The sequence below is a fragment of the Scyliorhinus torazame genome, chromosome 5, assembly GCF_047496885.1.
Source record: "Scyliorhinus torazame isolate Kashiwa2021f chromosome 5, sScyTor2.1, whole genome shotgun sequence".
Classification (NCBI taxonomy): Eukaryota; Metazoa; Chordata; class Chondrichthyes; order Carcharhiniformes; family Scyliorhinidae; genus Scyliorhinus; species Scyliorhinus torazame.
In genome coordinates, this window is record NC_092711.1 from 164,074,871 (window position 1) to 164,088,669 (window position 13,799).

The window sequence follows — 13,799 nt, forward strand, 5'->3', positions numbered from 1 at the left end:
AGGTGGAGGGTTTTCGGGGTTGCACAGGGCAGGCATACGAAAATTGGGGGACCTGTTTGTGGACGGGAAGTTCGCGAGCTTGGGTGAGCTGGAGGAGAAGTACGGGCTTCCCCCGGGGAACACGTTCAGGTACGGGTGTTTGCCAGATGGCAGGTGGGGGAATTCCCACGGCTACTGCCACACACAGTACAGGACATGGTGCTCTTGAGGGGGGGGGCTGGGAGTGGGGAAGATCTCGGAAACCGACCAGGTGATGCAGGAGGAGGAGGAGGCCTCGGTGGTGGAGTTGAAAGCTAAGTGGGAGGAGGAGTTGGGAAAGGAGATCGAAGAGGGGACGTGGACAGATGCCCTGGGGGGGGGGGGGGTTAACTCTTCCTCTTCATGCGCGAGGCTCAGCCTCATACAGTTTAAGGTGCTGCACAGGGCACACATGACCAGGACAAGGATGAGCAGGTTCTTTGGGGGTGAGGACAGGTGTGTTAGGTGCTCAGGGAGCCCAGTAAATCACACCCATATGTTCTGGGCATGCCCAGCGCTGGAGGAATTTTGGAAGGGCGTAGCGAGGACGGTGTCGAGGGTGGTAGGATCCAGGGTCAAACCGGGCTGGGGGCTCGCAATATTTGGGGTAGCAGAGGAGCCGGGAGTGCAGGAGGCGAAAGAGGCCGGAATTCTGGCCTTTGCGTCCCTGGTAGCCCGGCGAAGGATTCTCCTTCAGTGGAAAGATGCGAGGCCCCCAAGCGTGGAATCCTGGATCAACGATATGGCAGGGTTCATTAAATTGGAGAGGGTGAAATTCGCCTTGAGAGGGTCGGCACAAGGGTTCTTTAGGCGGTGGCAACCGTTCTTAGACTTTCCGGCAGAACGATAGACATTGGTCAATGGCAGCAGCAGTTCGGGGGTGGGGGTTTACTTTGTTTTTGTTTATGTTATTTACACTGTAAGGGTCTGAGGGGGTGTATACACCTGTTGTGTTAAGTCGGGGTGTTAATGTTAATTTATTATTTATGTACAGGGGGAGGGGTTTGGGGGGTTGCTTTTTTAGATTGTGTTTTGTACTTAACCCTGTTGGGTTCTTTTTTCTTTCTCATTTTGTTATTGATATTTTATGAAAACCTTTAATAAAAATTATTTTTTTTAAAAAAAATTGTCAGTTGTGAATTTCTATTCCGTAATCACAGCGATGACTTTTAAAAAAAACATTTTTTAATATAGATTTAGAGTACCCAATTATTTTTTTCCAATTAAGGGGCAATTTAGCATGGCCAATCGACCTAACCTACACATCTTTTTGGGTTGTGGGGGTGAGACCCACGCAGACACGACGAGAATGTGCAAACTCCACACAGACAGTGACCCAGGGCCGGGAGTGAACCCGGGTCCTCAGCACCGTGTGGCAGCAGTGCTGACCACTATGCCACCCTGATGATGTCAATCCTATCACACCCATTAAAGTCTCTATCAGGTCAGTCTTCAACCTTCTCTTCCCCAGGGAAAATATCCCCAACCTGTTCAATATCTCCTGAAACGTAAACACTCTCAGTTCTGATATCATCCTTGTTAATCTTTCTTGCACATCCTGGAGGCCCTATCTCTGTTTTAAAGGGTATATAATTAATATTTAGATTTGGTTTAATTTGGTTGAAGGTGCCTTATTTACTCAGTTCCAAATTAAACCTCTAAAATGCTACAATTCGAAGGAGGCTTAAGGACTCTGAAATGTCAATGTTTATTTTTTAAAAGCAGTGTACTGATGAAGTACACGAGTGACGTTCACCACCTCAATTGGGTGACCTGTCCTGGTAGAAGTGTGAATCTTCCTCAGGTTCCTGAACCAACAGTGATTTCCTAAATTCCTGCCCAGGAGCACTCAGTGTCTCCACGACTAGAGTCCAACTTACAAAACCCAAGATCACTCCCAAATCCCACTTTTACCTCTTGAATTAACATTACCTCATCTTGAATCAGACCTGTTGTAATCAGACAATTGGTCATTATTGTCACTGGGTTAATTTTATTGGATTTAACCATTGATGTAAATTGTTCCGTGGAGCAGAATAATGGGACTGTTCAGGATCTTTCTATTATCTGAGTTTAGACAAGATCATGAACAGTTTACATCGAGTAATTAAAGAGAAACTGTTTCCATTGACAAAAGGATTGTTAACCAGACGACAAGATTTAAGGTTATTCACATAAAAGCCAGAGGGGAAATGAAGACGATGAATCTTGATCCGGAATGCACTGCCTGACAGGCTGGTGGAAGCATATTCAACACAGGGAGTTGATAAATTTTAGAAAGGGACTAGTACAAAGAACAAAGAAATGTACAGCACAGGAACAGGCCCTTCGGCCCTCCAAGCCCTTGCCGACCATGCTGCCCGACTAAACTACAATCTTCTACACTTCCTGGGTCCGTATCCCTCTATTCCCATCCTATTCATGTATTTGTCAAGATGCCCCTTAAATGTCACTATCGTCCCTGCTTCCACCAACTCCTCCGGTAGCGAGTTCCAGGCACCCACTACCCTCTGCGTAAAAAACTTGCCTCGTACATCTAATCTAAACCTTGCCCCTCTCACCTTAAACCTATGCCCCCGAGTAATTGACCCCTCTACCCTGGGGAAAAGCCTCTGACTATCCACTCTGTCTATGCCCCTCATAATTTTGTATACCTCTATCAGGTCTCCCCTCAACCTCCTTCGGTTCCAGTGAGAACAAACCGAGTTTACTCAACCGCTCCTCATAGCTAATGCCCTCCATACCAGGCAACATTCTGGTAAATCTCTTCTGCACCCTCTCTAAAGCCTCCACATCCTTCTGGTAGTGTGGCGACCAGAATTGAACACTATACTCCAAGTGTGGCCGAACTAAGGTTCTATACAGCTGCAACATGACTTGCCAATTCTTATACTCAATGCCCCGGCCAATGAAGGCAAGCATGCCGTATGCCTTCTTGACTACCTTCTCCACCTGTGTTGCCCCTTTCAATGACCTGTGTACCTGTACTCCTAGATCTCTTTGACTTTCAATACTCTTGAGGGTTCTACCATTCACTGTATATTCCCTGCCTGCATTAGACCTTCCAAAATGCATTACCTCACATTTGTCCAGATTAAACTCCATCTGCCATCTCTCTGCCCAAGTCTCCAAACAATCTAAATCCTGCTGTATCCTCCGACAGTCCTCATCGCTATCCGCAATTCCACCAACCTTTGTGTCGTCTGCAAACTTGCTAATCAGACCAGTTACATTTTCCTCCAAATCATTTATATATACTACAAAGAGCAAAGGTCCCAGCACTGATCCCTGCGGAACACCACTGGTCACAGCCCTCCAATGAGAAAAGCATCCTTCCATTGCTACTCTCTGCCTTCTATGGCCTAGCCAGTTCTGTATCCACCTTGCCAGCTCACCCCTGATCCCGTGTGACTTCACCTTTTGTACTAGTCTACCATGAGGGACCTTGTCAAAGGCCTTACTGAAGTCCAGATAGACAACATCCACTGCCCTACCTGCATCAATCATCTTAGTGACCTCCTCGAAAAACTCTATCAAGTTAGTGAGACACGACCTCCCCTTCACAAAACCGTGCTGCCTCTCACTAATACGTCCATTTGCTTCCAAATGGGAGTAGATCCTGTCTCGAAGAATTCTCTCCAGTAGTTTCCCTACCACTGAAGTAAGGCTCACCGGCCTGTAGTTCCCGGGATTATCCTTGCTACCCTTCTTAAACAGAGGAACAACATTGGCTATTCTCCAGTCCTCCGGGACATCCCCTGAAGACAGCGAGGATCCAAAGATTTCTGTCAAGGCCTCAGCAATTTCCTCTCCAGCCTCCTTCAGTATTCTGGGGTAGATTCCATCAGGCCCTGGGGACTTATCTACCTTAATATTTTTTAAGACACCCAACACCTCGTCTTTTTGGATCTCAATGTGACCCAGGCTATCTACACACCCTTCTCCAGACTCAACATCTACCAATTTCTTCTCTCTGGTGAATACTGATGCAAAGTATTCATTTAGTACCTCGCCCATTTCCTCTGGCTCCACACACGGATTCCCTTGCCTATCCTTCAGTGGGCCAACCCTTTCCCTGGCTACCCTCTTGCTTTTTATGTACGTGTAAAAAGCCTTGGGATTTTCCTTAACCCTATTTGCCAATGACTTTTCGTGACCCCTTCTAGCCCTCCTGACTCCTTGCTTAAGTTAAGGAGTTTAGTTTTCAGGGTTCATGGGGAAAGGGAGGATAGTGGGACTAATTGAGTACTTCTTTCATAGAGCCAGCTCAGGCACGATGGGCCGAATGGCCTCCTGTGCAGTGAGATTCTGTGGTCAAAGATAAATAAATGTGTGTCTGCAATATGTACAGTGATGTCAATAACGCCTGGAATTCTGTTTTCCCAGTTTCAGAGTGGTCTCCCTTTTCTTCCAATTTGATTTTAGACAAGGAGAACAGAAGCAAATGGCTTTCAGTACATTGAGCAGCCCCGATGTCTATTCTCAGCCAGCGTCACACAGAGGGGCAAGGTGTGGATTCTCAGACCAGCGAGTCAAGGCAGCCTCTTTAAATGGGCAGTTCCCACAATGTATTCAGTGACCACACTGGGCACTCCTGCCCTCCCCATCAGCTGGCTCGTGCCAGGGACCCGGGATCGATTCCCAGCTTGAGTCAGTGTCTGTGTAGAGTCTGCATGAGGTTTCCTCCGGGTGCTCTAGTTTCCTCCCACAAGTCCTGAAAGACGTGCTTGTTAGGTGAATTCAACATTCTGAATTCTCCCTCACTGTACCCGAACAGATGCTGTAGTGTGGCAATTATGGGATTTTCACAGTAATTTTATTGCAGTGATCATGGAAGCCTGCTTGTGACACTAATAAAGATTTTTATTATTAGGTGGGATGAAGTATTGAATCTCTTCCCACAGTCAGAGCAGGCAAACGGCCTCTCATCAGTATGAACTCGCTGGTGTGTCCACAGGCTGGATGGAGCACTGAATCTTTTCCCACACAGAGCAGCAGAATGGTCACACCCTGAATGTGCCAATGAGTTTCCACTGTAGATGGACAACTAAACCTCGCTGGTGTCTCCACAGTGTGGATGACCTTCTAAACTTTGTGCAGTGAGAGCAGCTAAACGGTCTCTCCCCAGTGTGAACGCACTGGTGCATTTCCATCGTTTCTCCATGGTGCGGGTGTGTCCTGCTGTCTCTCAAGGTTATACAATCAGTTGAAGGCTCACACAGAATACCTGAACGGTCTCTGTCCACTGTGAATGATGCAATGCCTTTTCAGGCTCTTCCCACAGTCAGTGAACTGGAACACTCTCACTCGGGTGTGTGTCTCGGTGCTTTTCCAGTCACACTGATGTTTTAAACCTTTTGAAGCAGACGGAACAATCAAACATTTGTCCTCGTGGATTTAAAAACCATTGATATTCAATGAATTGAGTAACACTGTCAGATTTTGATATGAAATTTTTAAAAAAAATTTAGAGTACCCAATTCATTTTTTCCCAATTAAGGGGCAATTTAGCATGGTCAATCCACCTACCCTGCACATCTTTGGGTTGTGGGGGCGAAACCCACGCAAACACGGGGAGATTGTGCTAACTCCACACAGACAGTGACCCAGAGCCGGGATCGAACCTGGGACCTCGGCACTGTGAGGCAGCAATGCTAACCACTGTGCCACCGTGCTGCCCCCTGAAGTTTGTATTTTTAAAAAAATATTTTTATTCAAGTTTTCAAAATTTTGCCATTTGTACAATAAAAAAACAGACCCAAACCCCAACGCCTCTCACCCCAACCTCCAAACTGCCCTCCTGCTCTTTGACGGTCACCAGATCCCCAAAATATGACAAACAAAACCCATCTCTGGTGAACCCCTCATCTGCCCCTCTCAGAGCAAATTTCACCTTCTCTAAATACAAGAACTCCATTAGATCCCCCAGCCATGCCGAGGCCGGGGGGGGGGGGGGAAAGAAGAGGAAGCTGGTCTCCACCTCAACGGGTCCTGCCTGCAGGCAATCAACAAGGCGAAGGCTGAAACATCTGCCCAATCACCCTTCTGCAGCTCCAGCAGGTCTGACACCCGAATACGGCCTCCAGGGGACCCGGCTCCAAATGCACGTGCAGAACCTCAGACATGGTGCTGAAAATTGACCCCCAAAATTTCTCCAACCTTGGGCAGGACCAGAACATGTGGACTTCATTGGCTGAACCCCTCCCACACCGCTCACAGCTATCCCCCCCACCCCCTTGTACAACCGGCCCATCCTCACCTTCATTAAGTGCACCCTGTGCACAACTTTCAATTGAATCAACCTCAGCCTCACACACGACATTGAGGTGTTAACCCTCCGTAGCACCTCACACCATAGTCCTCCCTCCAACACCATCCCAAACTCTTCCTCCCACTTGGCCTTAATCCTTTTCATGGACTCCTTGTCCTCCTCCATAATCCCACCATAGATCGCCAAAACAACCCCACCCCCCACTGACAACAACGAGGGGTACAGTGCCAAATTCCGCACTTGCACGAGCCTGCCAGCGACAAGGGGTAAAAGAGATGGAAAGGGGGATAAAAGAAAGTGTTTTACTCACAGAGATTGGACAGAGGAGGAAGTTTCAGTCTGTGTGAACGTCAATCTTCATTCAGAAACAGAGGAAGCAGCAGCTTCCTGGAGAATCTCTTTGCAGCCATCACCACAAATTCCGCACTCTGATTGGCAGGGAGACCCGTGCCCTTCCGGTCCTCCTCGGATTCCCATTGGTCTCTGATGGCGCCAGGAAGGGGGCGGGACCCAAGCCCACATGGAGCAGGAGGGTCTCCTCCCTCCGGGGCGCTGAGCTGCTGTCCAATCCGCAGCATCGTGTTTCTGTGACCAGTGATATTGCCCCAATGAGAGGCTGAGCTGGGTACGTCCCTCTGAGTCATTCTGACGTCACAATAGAGCTGCCTGAATCAGCCAATAGGAATGACGTTTCCGGATTCCAGTGGGCAGACCCGGCGCGGGGGCGCGGCAGCTCATGTTCCCCCAACACCTCAGGACAAGGTTTCCAGTCAACCGGCTGCGCCACAGGGAGAAGCCGCTTGGTGATCTCCGCCACTGCGCACGTCCAAGATAGAGGGGAAGCTGCGCATGTCCAAGGTAGAGGAGAAGCTGCGCATGTCCAAGGTAGAGGAGAAGCTGCGCATGTCCAAGGTAGAGGAGAAGCTGCGCATGTCCAAGGTAGAGGAGAAGCTGCGCATATACGGAAGTACCCATCCCTGACCATTCTGCTCAGGTATTGACCAATGGGACGAGTGGGAGGACCGGAAGGACTCTGGTCCTCCAGTCAATCAGAGCGCGGGCTTTGTGAATAAAAGATTTGAGCTTCACACAGATTGAAACGTCCTCCTGTTTCCAACATCTGTAAGTAGAACACTTTATTTTCTCCCCTTTCCATTTCTTTTCTCATTCTGACTTTCAATTGGTCACTTTCAGCAACTGAAGGGAAAGGAAGTGAATCCAGGGAGGGTGCAGACTCTGTAAAGGTCTCTCTCAGAATCACAGACTACAGCACAGATAAGGCCCTTTGGCCAATCAAGTCATCACCGATGCATGAAAAACACCGGACTTGCCTACCAAATGCCATTTGTCAGAGCCTCGCCCAAAGCCTTGAATGTTATGACATGCCAGTTCATTCAGGTACTTTTTAGAAGGATGTGAGGCCTCTTACACCCTCCCAGGTAGTGTATTCCAGACCATGATGTGGAGATGCCAGCGTTGGACTGGGTTAGGCACAGTAAGAAGGCTTACAACACCAGGTAAAAGTCCAACAGGTGTTTTGAATCACTAGCTTTTGGAGCACAGCTCCTTCATCAGGTGAGTGAAGAGGTGGGTTCCACAACCACATATATAGACAAAGTCAATGATGCAAGACAGTACTTTGAACGTGAGTATTTGCAGGCAATTAAGTCTTTACATGTCCAGATGTAGCGACTGGAGAAAGGGATAATCACAGGTTAAAGAGGCGTGAATTGTGTCAAGCCATGTCAGTTGGTAGGATTCCACAAGCTCAGGCCAGATGGTGGGGGTTAATGTAATTAGACATGAATCCAAGGTCCCGGGTTGAGGCCGTACACATGCGTGAGGCCTCTGAGTCATCCTGACGTCACAATAGAGCTGCCTGAATCAGCCAATAGAGATCATTCTGCTCCACAATGACGTTTCCGGATTCCAGTGCGCAGTCCGACGCGCGGGCGCGGCTGCTCTTGTTCCCCCGACACATCCTCAGGACAAGGTTTCCAGGCAACCGGCTGCGGCCACAGGGAGAAGCCGCTTGGTGATCTCCGCCACTGAGCATGTTCAAGGTTGAGAAGAAGCTGCGCATGTTCAAGGTAGAGGAGAAGCTGCGCATGTTCAAGGTGGAGGAAAATCTGCGCATGTTCAAAGTAGAGGAAAAACTGCCCATGTTCAAGGTAGAGGAAAAGCTGCGCATATACGGAAGTGCCCATCCCTGACCTTTCTCCTCAGGTATTGACCAATGGGACCAGTGGGAGGACCGGAAGGACTCTGGTCCTCCAGTCAATCAGAGCGCGTGCTTTGTGTGAATAAAGATTGAGCTTCACACAGATTGAAATGTCCTCTTGACTCCAACATCTGTAAGTAAAACACTTTCTTTTCTCCCCTTTCCATTTCTTTTCTCATTCTGACTTTCAGTTGGTCACTTCCAGCAACTGAAGGGAAAGGAAGTGAATCCAGGGAGGGTGCAGACTCTGGAAAGGTTGGCCCAAGTCTCTCTCTCTTAGAATCACAGACTACAGCACAGATAAGGCCCTTCGGCCAATCAAGTCATCGCCGATGCATGAAAAACACCTGACTTGCCTACCAAATGCCATTTGTCAGAGCGTGGCCCAAAGCCTTGAATGTTATGACATGCCAGGTCATTCAGGTACTTTTTAGAAGGATGTGAGGCCTCTTACACCCTCCCAGGCAGTGCATTCGAGACCATGATGTGGAGATGCCAGCGTTGGACTGGGGTAAGCACAGTAAGAAGTCTTGCAACACCAGGTTAAAGTCCAACAGGTGTTTCGAATCACTAGCTTTTGGAGCACAGCTCCTTCATCAGCTGAGTGAAGAGGTGGGTTCCACAACCACATATATAGACAAAGTCAATGATGCAAGACAATACTTTGAACGTAAGTATTTGCAGGCAATTAAGTCTTTACAGGTCCAGATGTAGCGACTGGAGAGAGGGATAATCGCAGGTTAAAGAGGTGTGAATTGTCTCAAGCCATGTCAGTTGGTAGGATTCCACAAGCTCAGGCCAGATGGTGGGGGTGAATGTAATTAGACATGAATCCAAGGTCCCGGTTGAGGCCGTACTCGTGCGTGTGGAACTTGGCTATCAGTTTCTGCTCGGCGATTCTGCGTTGGAGAAGGTTTACCGTAGATCAGAGGCTGAATGCTCTTGACTGCTGAAATGTTCCCCGACTGGAAGGGAACATTCCTCCCTGGCAGTTGTCGCACAAAGTCGTTTCATCCGTTTTCGCAGCATCTACATGGTCTCGCCAATGTACCACGCCTCGGGACATCCTTTCCTGCAGCGTATGAGGTAGACCATGTTGGCCGAGTCGCATGAGTCTGTACCGCGTGCCTGTTGGGTGGTGTTCCCACGTGTAATGATGGTACCCATGTTGGTGATCTGGCACGTCTTGCACAGGTTGCCATAGCAGGGTTGTGTGGTGTCGTGGTCGCTGTTCTCCTGAAGTACCATGACCACCCTCTGGGTAAACAGGTTTTTTCTCAATTCTCCCCTAATAATAATAATCTTTTATTGTCAGAAGTATGAAGTTACTGTGAAAAGCCCCAAGTCACCACATCCCGGCGCCTGTCCGGGTAAGCTGGTTTGGGAATTGAACCCACGCTGCTGGCCTTGTTCTGCATTACAAACCAGCTGTCTAGCCCACTGAGCTAAACCAGCCCAAAACCTCCTACTCATAGAATTTACAGTACAGAAGGAGGCTATTCGGCCCATCGAGTCTGCACCAGCCCTTGAAAAGAGCACCCTACACAAGCCCACACCTCCACCCTATGGCCATAACCCCACTTAACGTTTTTGGACACTTAAGGGCAATTTATCACGGCCAATCCAGCTAACCTGCACATCTTTGGAAGTTGCGAGGAAACCTGAGCACCGGAAGAAACCCACGCACACACACACATGGGGAGAACGTGCAGACTCTGCACAAACAGTGACCCAAGCCGTGAATCGAACCCGAGACCCTGGAGCTGTGAAGCAACTGTGCTACCCACTGTGGTACCGTGTTGCCTCACCTTGAACTTGTGTCCACTCTTCAACAAAGGTGAACAGCTGCTCCCTATCCACGCCCCTCATAATTTTGTACACCTCGATCAGGTTGTCCTTCAGTCTTCTCTGATTCACTGAAAACAACCCAAGCCTATCCAACCTCTCTTCATAACTTAACCGTTCCATCCCAGGCAACATCCTGGAGAATGGGCTCTGCACCTCCTCCAGTGCACTTCCATCCTTCCTATAATGTGGCGACCAGAATTTCACACAGTACTCCAGCTGTGGCCTAACAAAGTTCTACACAATACCAACATGACCTCCCTGCTTTTGAAATCTATATCTCGGGTTGAATGGGCCGGTTAAACGATCTTGTGTTCTTGCGCATCTGATGAGTTTGAATTCGGACATTGTGTTCTTGCAGGAGACGCACATAAATGTGGAAAATGAGACAACGCTAAGGAAGGGGTGGGTGGGGCAGGGATTCCCGTACCAGCTTAGACATGAAGACAAGGGTGGTGGCGGTGTTGGTTAATAAGTGAGTGGCTTTTGAGGTGGGGGAACATTGTGGCCGATCCAGGGGGTGGGTATGTGATGGTCAGTGGGAGGTTGGAGGGGATGCCAATGGTCCTGGTGATCGTTTGTGCCTGAATTGTGAATATGTGGACTTTGAGGTGGGTGTTTAGGAGCATCCAGGACCTGGACATCCATAGGCTGATTATGGTTTGTGTTGCCGAGGAAGACGAGAGGTGGGTGCTCCTGAGAGAAGGGGGGGGGGGCTGAATCAGCACCTTCAGGAAAATTGGATTAGTGAATAGTAGATACAGCAGAGTGAGAATGGAGGGAGAGTGCGTGAGATGGAGATTTACAGCTTTTGGGAATGAGAGGGGGAAAAATGTTCTCTAGGAACTAGAATTGTCTGTTCTGAATTTCTATCCTGTACTGACAGTGATGATTTTTGTAATTTGTTTTTACAGGATATTAGAAGAGGAGGAATTACAGACAAAAATCGCAAAAGTCACATCTCGATCTGACTGAGTCCTTGGGACCTGAATATCATCAGCCTTTGAATCTAGGAGAAATGTTTGACTAATCTGTCTGCTTGAAAAGATTTTAAACATCAATGTGACTGGAAAAGCACCGAGACACACACACCCGAGTGAGAGTGTTCCAGAGCACTGACTGTGGAAAGAGCTTTAACCAGTTACACAGCCTGAAAAAACATTGCACCATTCACAGCGGGGAGAGACCGTACACGTGTTCTGTGTGTGGATGAGGCTTCAACTGATTGTCCGACCTGGAGAGACACAAGGACACCCAAAACATGGAGAAACCGTGGAAATGTGAAGTTTGTGGGAAGAGATTCAGAGTCCGATCGAAGCTGGAGATTCATCAACGTAGTCACACAGAGGAGAGGCCATTTACCTGCTCTATGTGTGGGAAGGGATTCACTGAGTTATCCAGCCTGAAGTCACATGAAAGAGTTCACACTGGAGAGAAGCCGTTTACCTGCTCTGTGTGGGAAGGGATTCAGACATTCATCCACCCTGAAGTCACATCAGCGAATTCATACTGGGGAGAGACCGTTCACCTGCTCTCAGTGTGAGAAGAGATTCACTGCATTATCTAGCTTGAAGTCACACCAACGGGTTCACACTGGGGAGAAGCCATTCACCTGCTATCAGTGTGGGAAGGGATTCACTCAGGTATCCAACCTGAAGACACACCAGCGAGTTCACACTGGGGAGAAGCTATTCACTTGTTCTCAGTGTGGGAAGGAATTCACTGCGTTATTCAGCCTGAAGTCACATCAGCGAATTCACACTGGGGAGAAGCCATTCACCTGCTCTCAGTGTGGGAAAGGATTCACTCAGTCACCCCACCTGCAGGCACACCAGCGAGTTCACACTGGGGAGAGACCGTTCCCCTGCTCTCAGTGTGGGAAGGAATTCAGAGATTTATCCACCCTGCGGACACACCAGCGAATTCACACAGGGGAGAGGCCGTTCACCTGCTCTCAGTGTGGGAAGAGATTCGCTCAGTTATCCAGCCTGAAGATACACCAGCGGGTTCACACCGAGGAGAGGCCGTTCATCTGTTCTCAGTGTGGGTAGGGATTCAGACATTCATCCACCCTGTGGAGACATGAGCGATTTCACACTGGGGAGAAGCTGTTCATCTGCTCTGTGTGGTAATGGATTCACTCAGTTATCTCACTTGAAGAGTCACCAGCGAATTCACACTGGGCAGAAGCCATTCACCTGCTCTCATTGTGGGAAAGGATTCCGACATTCATCCAACCTGCAGAGACATCAGCGAGTTCACACGGGGAGAGGCCATTCACCTGCTCTGATTAGGGGAGGCATTGAGTGATCCATCGCACCTGCGGAGACACCGGCGAGTTCGCACAGTGGAGAGGCCGTTCATCTGCTCTCAATGTGGGAACACATTTTCTGTTTCATCGCAACTACTGAGACACCAACAAGTTCCCAATTGATTGCAGGGATTGGATTCTGCTGTTGTTGTTTCTGCTCTCAATTACATTCGGAACTGCAATTTATTCATCCTGTCAATTGGTCAATACGGATGGTCGGGGTTTCTTTCTGCTGGAAAGACTGGTCTCGCAATGTATCCTCCAGTGGGCTGATGCTCTTTGAGCTTTGTTGCAAATACGTGGTTTCCAATTTCACAAGGGTCACAGAGTGAAAATGTGTTGGAAGTTAGAAGATATTTAGTTCCCATTTCTGTTTGGAACCTCCTAAAGCATGCCACGTTGCCATGAAGATGGGCTATGGTGGTTACATGGTTCTTTGTTTACTTTTTCTGGGTGTTTCTCAAAGAAGGAAACTGTTGAGGTATGAGGGACAGGTTGTCTGTGGTAGGTTGGGAAATTGCAATAAAAGGTTAACAATAAACAGACATTTGTTAGCATTTATTACATATTTGCAACAAATACACATTTCTTTCAGGAACAAAAATCCACAGGAAAAGTGATGCAGTAATTCTTCCCACCTACTGAGACACTCAAAGTTTCACAATTTATTGCAAGAGTTGGCTTCTGTTATTGTTTCTACTCTCAATTATATCCAGCACTGCATTTTGTTCATTTTCACAGCTGCTCAGATATAGATTCCTTTAAGAAACAAAAATCCAACAGGAAAGATGATGCAACCGTAGCTAACAAGAAAAGTTTCAGATTCCATTAGATCCAAGGAAGAGGCTCATGAAGTGGCAAAAATAGTAGTAGCCCTGAGGATTGGGAGCTTGTTTGAGAATTCAGCAAAGGACCAAGAAACTGATAAAGAGAAAATAGAATATGAGAGAAACTGGCGCGAAACATAAAAACCGACTGGAAAAGCTCCTATCGGAATGTGAAAAGGAAAAGATTAGCAAAGACCAATGTGGGTCCATTCCAGGCAGAAACAGGAGAGTTTATAATGGAGAATAAGGAAATGGCAGAGAAACTAAACAATGTGTGGCTGTCTTCATGGAGGAAGATACAGAAAT

The 13,799-nt window shown here is 48.1% G+C and overlaps 1 pseudogene; it reads left to right on the top strand.

The window, feature by feature from the left end:
• Positions 1 to 7,050: 7,050 nt before the first annotated feature.
• Positions 7,051 to 13,207, top strand: LOC140420398 (uncharacterized; annotated as a pseudogene).
• Positions 13,208 to 13,799: the final 592 nt, after the last annotated feature.